Below are 7,608 nucleotides of genomic sequence, written 5' to 3' on the forward strand. Positions count from 1 at the left end.
AGCTATATAATGTCACTTGTTTGAAATATAACAGTTAAGGTATTAAGCTGGAATTTAATATTAAGTAAAATGCAAATGAAACTTCCTTTGTTAAATGTTTGAAATAAAATACTAAAACAATACGTATACACCATGATATCGTTACAGGATATTGGGTGAGTATGGTATCAAGAATTCACCTCTAAACTTCGCAACGTGGTTGGCATTCGGCGCCCCTCTGTCTTTTGTGTTGACCGCGGTTGTCTGGTTCTGGATGTACATATTCTTCATCAGAGGCCGGTGAGTATGCTTAACAATCCTCGTAAACTACGATCGACAAGGCGCTGTGACAATCCAAACAGCGCCTATCAACGGCACAGACCTAGCTTTCTATATTGACAATATATTGTCTTTCACAACTCGTCGTAAATTCTGAAACAGATGCACGTATACCCAGGAAATAGTAGAATTGAACCAAGTTCAGAATGCTATGATACCTATTGATAACAATGAACCATACAGTTTGACGTATGTTATCAATTTTAAAATAGTTGATCAAGTTATTGTATATCTATTTCTTTGTCTTTATAACACTATTTGTAATTGACATTATATATTTAATTACTTCTGGTATGGATATGGGATAAACAAAATGAACCTAATGTCAACGCAAGTTGAATAATAATATACTTGTGTCGCAATCTCGGTCATGCTCTTGTTAGTGTGTTGTTGGTACGATGGTTAGTCAGTGAGGATTTCCTTTCAATCGAATTGAGGGCCTTTAATATGTTTTCCGATGTACACTTAACTCTTCGCTCTTTATATTAAAGAAAAGGATTGATATTACCTGTATTCGCGTATGTATCCAACAGAGATTGTTGTCAGAGCAACAACAAAGCTGGTGCTGCGAGGGTGAAGGCCGCCATCCGCGCGCAGTATGAGAAGCTTGGACCTATCACGTACGTTCTATAAGGAGTCCTGCATTATTAACGATCAAATTAAACAGATTAGTGATAACGAAAATTAGGTTTAAATCATATTGATATTCATTTATTTATTATAACTAAGAATGAAAAACATGTGAAACGTATGGAAGGGAAAGACCGCCAATAGTATTTATCACCAGAAATGTTACACGTGTTGAGTATTCAGCTAATATGTTCCATGTTGCAATTATAGATTATACGTACATGTCAAATAATATCAGTTTAAATAAACAATGTTTGAAATTTAATGTTTCAATTTTCAACAATGTTAATTTTAAAGGTGGAGACATCTCAAATGTTCATCTTGTCCATTGTCAAATTAAAACTGTTAAATGAATAAACAATTAAATGTCCAAAATGTAAAATATACATTTACTTTTATTATTAAATCGAATACACCACGCACAAAACTTTGTCACAACTCTAACGCTTATTATCAAAGGTGAATGCCAAAGGATACAAATTTGCAACAGTAACTTTAACGAACTGCCGATTTCCAATATGAGCATTTAAACACGTCTAGATTAGTCATCGCGTATCTTTACATCTTGCAATGTTACAAGTTGACATTTGCACAGTTGTAAAGTCTGTAATATATACGACGTGGAAGCGCCAAAATTATTTTTCGTCTTAGCCAGGAACCAATGCCTCGATTACGGGCAGGGAAACATTGTAAATGTAAACAATGCTTCTTCTGGTGCACAGGTGTTGGGCGCGTGGCCAAGTCATTTTAACACTTTCAATATGTCATAAAAAAACATTTTTCATCATTTTGACCAAACATTTTTTTCTGATATAATATATATATAAGCATTCGTCTTTTTATTAGGATCGGAGTTAGTGTTCGTGTGTCGTATTAATATATATCGTTGCAGACAATTAAAATGATTCGCAAAACAAAATTGTGTCTTTGTGTCGTATGAACGAATCTGCACTAAAACTAAATTTAGATTCACATCGTACATGCAGGGTATACATGCTGTCGAATTCGACTGTACAGACATTTTCAAATTCAGAAGTAAATATCTGGCTTATTTCGCATTTTTCGACACATGTTTTTCTTAACTTTTATTTTAATTTATATTGAACTATATGTATACTAAGTTATTTTTACTCATTTTATACAAATTCATAAATATTGGACAAAATCGTGCATACCCACTTTAATTCATTAATTAGTGTATTTATCCAGTCATTCATTCATTATTTTCGTCCTTCATTAATTCATTCGTGTATCCATTCATTCATTTTTTTCATGTATTATCATCCATCCATACATCCATCCATACATCCATCCATGCATCCATCCATGCATCCATCCATGCATCCATCCATGCATCCATCCATGCATCAATCCATCCATGCATCCATGCATCCATGCATCCATGCATGCATGCATCCATCCATCCATCCATCCATCCATCCATCCATCCATCCATCCATCCATCCATCCAACCATCCATCCATGCATCCATCCATCCATCCATCCATCCATCCACCCACCCAATATCCATCCATCCATCCATCCATCCATCCATCCATCCAGACATCCATCCATCCAGACATTCATTCATTCATTCATTTATTTATTCAATTATTCTTTCATTGATTGATTCATTCATTCATCATTTATTCATTCAATCATTCTATCATCCAATCCATCCATCCATCCATCCATTCAATCATCATTCAATAGTTCAGTAATGTATCATTTTATTGCATCACACATTTACACACTATAGTTAAATGAGAAGCGAAGATTCTTCTTATGTTTTCGCTGTAAATGGTTTGGCTTAATCGTTTATTTATTTAGCCATGTGCTTTGCTTTATAATTTTTAAGACGTACCATTCGTTACAACATATTATTTTGCTGAACACGCGATCTTTGAGATATACTTTAATTTTAAGGGTTTCATATTGTATACATGGAGTTCTTCTACAGTAAGCTGAAGGAATTGTGTCAGGAAAACAGGCTTTTTCCCGAGTATATTGTCAAATACAAAGAATATATTTACAGAATAAAACAAACAAGATTCAAACCCTTTTTTGAAGATGTGACCCCAACCGTATTCACCTCCGAGGTCACGAGTAACCCACAACACGACAAGCAGGACGAAATGCACGGAAACGGCAGCCTGGCTGAACCTGGATTGAATTGACACGTTGGTTCAAACCTGTATATTATGTTTATTGCAACACAGAACGCCGTAGGCGTATTGAGGAAGTGTAATGTCTGGTTGTTTGTTTGCTTGCAAGATCAAGTGTTTAGGAAAATGCCTTAAAAAGATCCCTCACAGAGGTTGTTCCAAACTATTTTTTGTATCAATATCTATGTGGCGTTCTCAAGAATTTTCAGATAACAATAAAGTACTTATGGTTAATTACACTTTTTTGTATAAAAAAAATGTTAAGAAATAGTTGGACACTTATCATAATGGAATACAATTGTTATCGATAGTTATGTCGAAATAACACAAATTATTTTATGCTTTCCGGTGGTTTATAGAGAAATATTAGTGAAATAAAACTGGTATTTCACTGTTTTAAACAGTGAAAAATAACAGTGAAAAATAACGATATTTTTCACTGTTTTACTGTGAAATGACGTCATTTTTTTTACGAAATGACGTCATAAATCCAGCGAAATTATCCAGTTAAACTCTTTTGCGATGTAAAAAACAGTGAAAAAAAGCACAAAATAAAAAGAAAATTCGTTGGATTCGATGGAATATCGATTTTATTTCACTCGTGATCATAAAAAATACATATTTTCACTTGTGGCTGCGCCACTCGTGAAAATATTATTTTATATGATCACTCGTGAAATAAACTCGATATTCCACCGAATCCAACAAATATCCTCTATGTATCTTTTTTCTTAAAAGATACTTGTAAAACTTAAATATTATACTGATGTTTCGTTGCAATCTTTAAACGACTCTTGAAGTATAAACGGGCCTTTTTAGATAATAAATTAAATATCTATCCGATGATTTTGAAACGCGTGATTTATTAAACCCATGCAACTTGTATTATATTAAGACGGTTCATTCCTACATTTTGAGCTTTTCAGTCGCTACTTGTTGCATTGTGAATGTTTAGATTGGCTTCCTGCTACATCTTTTTAGCGTTATGGTTAGGTTTATATCATTAACCTATATATTATTTATTTATATATTTTAACATTTTAAGTGTTGTAATTGTTTCACTTTCCTTTTATAAGCTATCTGTTCTTCGACTCTGACCGATTGCGTAATATTATTTATGATGATAATAGGTCGTCATAACGTCATACTAGTTACACCAACTTTAAAAGTTATTAATCATATTTTGCCTACAATTACGAGTTTTTGCGTCTTAAAACATTATTACATCTCAATCTCAAGACTGTTTGTGGGTTAAAAGTTTCACCGAGAAGGTTTTGCGATATTAGTCATTGGGCTTGTTTTATTTACGACAAATTAAAACAGATTTTCTTGATGGCAAAATGCAACGCGGTTACGTTGGGTACTTCTTTAGTTTAGCAATTAAAAGGATTTCCAGCGTTTTATGGAAGGGAAAGACCGCCAATATTATTCATCACCAGAAATGTTTCATGTGTTGAATATTCAGCTCATTTGTTTAACAGAGAATTTTTGAAATGCAACATTTTAATATCTGTTTTGGACGATTGTTAAGTGTACAATGTTGTAGGTTCCGATTCTACAAAATGTTCAAATGTTTAAAAACAAACATGTAACTTATTAAACTACAGATCTGAAAAAAAAGATAATGCATATATAAAGTCTACATCTTCATATACCTTATATTGTAGTCATAATAATAAATAAAAGATAATAGATCAATCTGAAAGTAAGTTGACAAACTACATTAGCATGTTGAATATTTGCTAAGTTGTACGATCGGTTTTAGTAATCTGCTACAAGTCAGCATCTTACAATACAATACAATGTACTATACAATTGTACAGAATACAAGTTGACAAATCACAATTCAACATTTTACAACGCCTTTTCAAGTCAACCGGTGTTAGGGTACAAATTATCATTAGTAGTTGCCACATGTGTTGGGCGCGTGACCAAGTCACTTGAACACTATCAATATGTCATAAAACAACATTTTTTCATCATTTTGACAAAAGAAATTCTGATATAATATATATATATATCTAAGGTGGGTATCTCTTGACACAGGAAAATCACCTACATCAACATTTTAAGCCATTAAGTGCCTAAATGGCGGTCGATTTTCGTAGACTATGTACCATTTTGTTGGGAAAGGTTTGTTGACGAAAAATGACCACGAACGGCTTCTTGCAAACATTTATCGAACTCGTAGAAATACTAGGTCGGCTCTCGTCTGACCGAACGTTCAGTGCCGATTTTTACATGAGTAAAACTATCGAAATATCCCAGCTACCGAACATAATCCGTATTAGTACAATAAACAAATAGGTGTTTATCAACGAACAACACAGATTTGTCTTTTTGTCCACATCAAACACTAATATATTAATCGTTATTTGTGAATGTTTATTTCAATCGTGTACGATGATCCGTTCTTTACCTTACGCTATTTATCCAACTATTGGTTCCGCGCCTCAGAGTAACCGAATACCTAAAACCGAGAACCGTATTTACATTGAGCGTCTGATCGACATGGGCCTGGACACGAAATTGCCGAAAAATAATTACCGATTTACATATTATATATATTATATCAGAAAAAAATGTTTGGTCAAAATGATGAAAAATGTTTTTTTATGACATATTGAAAGTGTTAAAATGACTTGGCCACGCGCCCAACACCTGTGCACCAGAAGAAGCATTGTTTACATTTACAATGTTTCCCTGCCCGTAATCGAGGCATTGGTTCCTGGCTAAGACGAAAAATAATTTTGGCGCTTCCACGTCGTATATATTACAGACTTTACAACGGTGCAAATGTCAACTTGTAACATTGCAAGATGTAAAGATACGCGATGACTAATCTAGACGTGTTTAAATGCTCATATTGGAAATCGGCAGTTCGTTAAAGTTACTGTTGCAAATTTGTATCCTTTGGCATTCACCTTTGATAATAAGCGTTAGAGTTGTGACAAAGTTTTGTGCGTGGTGTATTCGATTTAATAATAAAAGTAAATGTATATTTTACATTTTGGACATTTAATTGTTTATTCATTTAACAGTTTTAATTTGACAATGGACAAGATGAACATTTGAGATGTCTCCACCTTTAAAATTAACATTGTTGAAAATTGAAACATTAAATTTCAAACATTGTTTATTTAAACTGATATTATTTGACATGTACGTATAATCTATAATTGCAACATGGAACATATTAGCTGAATACTCAACACGTGTAACATTTCTGGTGATAAATACTATTGGCGGTCTTTCCCTTCCATACGTTTCACATGTTTTTCATTCTTAGTTATAATAAATAAATGAATATCAATATGATTTAAACCTAATTTTCGTTATCACTAATCTGTTTAATTTGATCGTTAATAATGCAGGACTCCTTATAGAACGTACGTGATAGGTCCAAGCTTCTCATACTGCGCGCGGATGGCGGCCTTCACCCTCGCAGCACCAGCTTTGTTGTTGCTCTGACAACAATCTCTGTTGGATACATACGCGAATACAGGTAATATCAATCCTTTTCTTTAATATAAAGAGCGAAGAGTTAAGTGTACATCGGAAAACATATTAAAGGCCCTCAATTCGATTGAAAGGAAATCCTCACTGACTAACCATCGTACCAACAACACACTAACAAGAGCATGACCGAGATTGCGACACAAGTATATTATTATTCAACTTGCGTTGACATTAGGTTCATTTTGTTTATCCCATATCCATACCAGAAGTAATTAAATATATAATGTCAATTACAAATAGTGTTATAAAGACAAAGAAATAGATATACAATAACTTGATCAACTATTTTAAAATTGATAACATACGTCAAACTGTATGGTTCCCATTTCAAAATTTATAAAGTAGAAAATGAAAGTAAAAGGCGTCATGACAACGAAATTTTTAAGAATTGTTTTAAAGAATTTTTTGTAGTTAGATGTTAAAAATAATAATGATGATAATTAATCATGTACGAAGAAATTATGCAAGTATCAAAATCATACAGTTTTTCATTGATCTGTAGTTTTTCTAAAATATCGGGAAATTAAGAATAAAATTAATAAAAAAGAAAGTAATTTAAATTTACAAAATTTTCTGAATTATAGAAATAATGAAATTAGAGGCGAACAAATCATTGAGAATATTTAAAGAATTTACCTAGAATTTTACATTTACGGAATTAAGAATTTAGGAATTTAGATTATTTAAGACAGTTTCGTTTATTATTTTTATAAAGAAAATAAGGCAGGTTTTGTATATTAGAATGATAAAGAAAATTAAAGAGGACGAATAAATAAAATTATTGGAAAATTTAAAAATAGTTTTCCGAATTGTAAAAGAAAGAAAATATGAAATAAGAAAAATAATGTTGATTGCGAATATGAATAGGGCAGACACACAAAAAAAAATATTATGTAAATATGTATATACGTCATTGTGTTGATGCAAATATATGTAGGATATCGGTAATATTGAAGGTCTTGAGTAATTGTAAGTA

The 7,608-nt window shown here is 32.4% G+C and overlaps 1 pseudogene; it reads left to right on the forward strand.

Moving 5' to 3' along the window:
• The window catches only part of LOC127835510 (Na(+)/citrate cotransporter-like), a 15,389-nt pseudogene extending 12,264 nt beyond the window's left edge, over positions 1-3,125 (forward strand).
• The last annotated feature ends 4,483 nt before the right edge of the window (positions 3,126-7,608 follow it).

Source organism: Dreissena polymorpha, chromosome 6 (assembly GCF_020536995.1).
Source record: "Dreissena polymorpha isolate Duluth1 chromosome 6, UMN_Dpol_1.0, whole genome shotgun sequence".
NCBI lineage: Eukaryota > Metazoa > Mollusca > Bivalvia > Myida > Dreissenidae > Dreissena > Dreissena polymorpha.